The 4,224-nt window shown below is 36.6% G+C and overlaps 1 pseudogene; it reads left to right on the forward strand.

Moving 5' to 3' along the window:
- The first annotated feature begins 453 nt into the window (after positions 1-453).
- On the forward strand, positions 454-990 carry LOC127232210 (60S ribosomal protein L7-like; annotated as a pseudogene).
- The last annotated feature ends 3,234 nt before the right edge of the window (positions 991-4,224 follow it).

A 4,224-nucleotide genomic window follows, 5' to 3' on the forward strand; every position in this document is an offset into this window, starting at 1 on the left:
TTACAGAAACCTAGAAAGTCAGAAATGATTCTGATCACTATATATCAGATAAAAGATTAATAAAATAGTCAGCCATGAAAACATAAATATAAGGAACATTATAGAATGAATAGGTCTATGAAAGAATTTAACAACAATTAAAGAAAATGAAGCCATGAATTTTAATGGGACCCATCTAAGTAAGTAGGAGCATTTGGATGAATGAAAGGGAAGGGGATATAAAAAAAATTATAATATAAAAATTTAAGGTGGGTCTCTTTTTTATTTCTGATTAGAACCATAGAGTCTGTGACAGAAAAGAAAAGCAAGGCTCCGGCTTTCCATAAGAAAGGGGAAAGGAATTTCAGAGTTGAAGATATAGTGCCCATAGAAGTTTGCCCTGAGATACTGTGAAAGGCAGGGGGGAAGCTTATCTATGAAAATGTAAAGCACTATCACAAGAAATAAAGGCAGATGTACCAGACTCAGATTCAGATGGATAGGATGGCAAGGAAAGCTGGAAATGTTTACATGTCTGAAGAACTGAAGTTGATATCTGTCATCAAAATCTGAGTAATCAACAATGTAAAAGTCTGAAAGATATTCCAGCTTCTTCATCAGATCTTCAATGACACTTTTGTTAAACTCAACAAAGCTTTAATAAACATGCTGATGACTGTAGAACTATACACTGCATGGGGATACCCCAACGTGACTTCAGTACATGAGGTCATCTATTAGCAGAGCTAAGGCAAAATCAGCAAGAAGAGAACTGCTTTGACAGACAATTGCTTGCCTGACTCAATTTCTTGGTAAATACAACATCATCTACATGAAGAATCTAACTCATGAGATCTATACAGTTGGAAAACACTTCAAGGAATGGAATTAGTTCCCATGGCTCTTCAAATTAATGTCTCCATGAAGAAAAATACAACTCATTTTGTGGAAGGTGAAGATGCTGGCAACAGGGAAGACCAAATACACAGACTTGTTAGACAGATGAACTAAGGTATTGCCCATGGTATTTTTGTAATCTTGTAGGGCAATCAGTCACAGGTTGGCAAAATAAATAAATAAATAAATACATAAATAAATGTAAATGTTAATGTAAAATTTAAAATAAAGCCTGCAAAGAAACTGTATATTAAAAAAAATGTCTCCTTGGGAGCCATAACAATAATCATGCATACTGTTAGGAAAATAGAAGAACAAGTTACATAAAAGAATATTTTCAAGCTCTCAATAACTTTTTGTTTTTTTGTATCATGAATAATAAAAACCCAGAGACTTATATTGGAGTTCAGCTAAAGATCAAAAAAGCAAGGCAGACAGTAGCTCTTATCTCTACCAAGGCTGAAATTGAGGCCCTGTCTTCCCTGTGACTGGAAACTGAATCTCACATGAGACCCTTTGTTTCTTCCTTATATATCTCTCTAGTGCTCGTATTAAAGGTGTGAGCTCTGTTACCTTTTTAGACTTATGTACTCTCATGTAGCCCAGGGTGGTTTTGCACTCACAGAGATCCATTTGCCTCTGTCACCTGAATCCTAGAATTAAAGGTGGTGGCATACACCATGCTAAGCAGTATGACCAGTTTTGCATTCTGTTCCCAGGCACACTTTACTAAATCATAAACGATATTTAACTTTATATTTGTTTTGTTTTATTTTGTTTCATTTTACTGAGACAGATCTTATTGTACCCCTGGCTGGTCTTGAACTCTCAACATAGACCTGACTAGCCTCAAACAGACAAATATAACTCATCTCTGTTCCCAATGCTGACACTAAAAGTATATATTATTACACCTTTTTTTTCAAATTACATGTTTAAGAATATTTAAAATGAAATTAATGTCATTTATTATGTTATATCTTACTTTATCTTTCTATTAAATACCTGAGTCCATATTTAATGATATGTGGCTTTATAAGCAAGTGTCATAGATACTCTAGAACAGACAAATATGTGACTATTTGACACAATAGTGTGGAAAGAAAAACTACAGTGCATAATACAAATAGTACGAGTATGTTTACACATGCAGAAGAATTCATTGAGTTATGAGTATCTGTAATTCTATTCAGAACATTATTTGAGTTCTCTAATGCAGATTCTGCTACATCTGATGAAGTTGAAATTATAACAGCAAATAATACTGTTCCTAAAACACACACACACACACACACACAAACACACAAACACACAAACACACGCACTTGCACGCACACACACACACACAAAGAAAACTGTTAGAAATAAATAAATGAAGCATCTACTTATATTTGATATACAACATTAGCAGCAAATATAAAAATAGTCCAACAAAAGATAGGGGGTGCAGGAGAGATGAAAGGGGGGAGGTCAATATGAATACTGAGAACTAAAAATAAAAATGAAGACTTAGACTGTTATCATGTTCAATATGTAAAGGCATGGAATTTTATTTTTTAATTTTTGTTGTCATATTACTTTTACTGCACTGAAGTGTACAATCTAGAATGTATTTTTCCCATTATTTAAACTATCAGATGAAAATAGTCAAACCATTTATTTATTCTTTATAGATCTGTTAAAATATATAGCTATATGCAAAGATATATGTGTCAAACTGAACTTCCTTTTTTTCTTCTGCTTACAAGTAGTTTTCAGTTATTATTGACAAAAAATACCATGGATTTTCAACTGAAGAATACATCCCTTAAGAGCATTTAATTAATTAATTAAATAATACTTTATCCTTGTGTGGCAAAATTGGATATTTTCTGGTTATCCCAGGAACTAACATTACACACAAAGTTCTTTCCCCTTGAGTAGCAATACAAACAGACTTGTTGCTAACCAACAGAATAAAGAAAACATGAAAACATTTTGGAGATAAAATATGATCCTGAATTAATTGACTTAGAATTCATCAAAGGAAGATTATCCTAGTTGAACATGACTACCAGGTGGAAGTCCTTACAAGACAAACAAGTACCTTCTCTGAGATCAAATCCTCATCCTTTTGTGGATCTCAAGGACTATAGCCACAAGGGAATAAATTACTACAGCAACCCAAGGGAGATTGTAAGTTATTCCCCCCCATGATAAGACCATGGTAGTTGTGTGAATTCTGAGAATATGACCATGTGTTTCACTCCTAAATAATATAAAATTATGTCTGCTTTTTGTATCTTGTGAATGCTTTTCCAGCATTTTCTGATTTGTAAAGATGTAAAGATGTTCACTACCTCTGAGATTATTTTACATCTAATTCTCCTACCAGTTTCTAAAACTACCCGAAAGAGAAGGAGAGGAAGAGAACAGCTCTCTAGGGATACACAGTAATAGAACCATATCTTCAGTCTAAACATCTATTGCTTAGAGTTTTCTCTGAAGCTTGATTTTATACTTTATGTATCTAATTATTTAGGTATTTGATTTATATGTCAAAGAATTTTATATATTTAAGGATCTAAATACATATCTAAGTACATATAATCAAGATACAAGTAAGTAAAGAGCAATGACATACTAACTATTAGAATTCTTAAGGGAAGTCCAGTGAGATCCAGTCCTCTGCTGGAGTCTCGGGCCCCTCCCAGAGATCCGCCTATCTCTGCAGGTCCACTCTGAGTCCCTGCATGCAAGATCCTTGACCCCCAAATCCAGGCCTCTGCCTAAGAAAGAGGTCTCAGCTGGAGAGCTACAGTTTCCAGTGAGATCCAACTATCCTGAAAAACCTTCTCAAGTTCCAGAAAAGTCCTTGTCCTTTTCCGCCAACTATTGGGCAGAGGTGAGTCTGGGCCCAATCAGGGTTGCCTGTCCCCTACAAACTCTTTTCCCCCTTCCCCTGCCCAAACTCCCTGGGTTGGCCCCCGATCCTTCTGCTCATGTCTCCGGTCCCCATCGAGAGCACCTTTGGAGCTCTGATACACCCCCACGCATCCACACTGCCAGCCTACCCCCACTACCCTGTGCCCTACCCCACCCATGGTTCTGCCTCTCTGGTTGAGCACTGGGACAGAGGGTGAAGACAACAGTCCACCCTACTTCAGAGAATTCTTGGAGCAACTCTGAACAAAGGAGACCTGACTATCCATGCTGAACCACCCTTAATTTCCATCTGCTTGGTCTCTGACCCCACCTCCAGTCCTCCGCTGGAGTTCCTGGCCCCTCCCACAGATTCACCTCTGAGGATCCACTCTGATTTCCTGCAGGCAAGATCCTTGACACCCAAATCCTGGCCTCTGCCAAAGA

Source organism: Phodopus roborovskii, unplaced genomic scaffold (assembly GCF_943737965.1).
Source record: "Phodopus roborovskii unplaced genomic scaffold, PHOROB, whole genome shotgun sequence".
Taxonomy (NCBI): domain Eukaryota; kingdom Metazoa; phylum Chordata; class Mammalia; order Rodentia; family Cricetidae; genus Phodopus; species Phodopus roborovskii.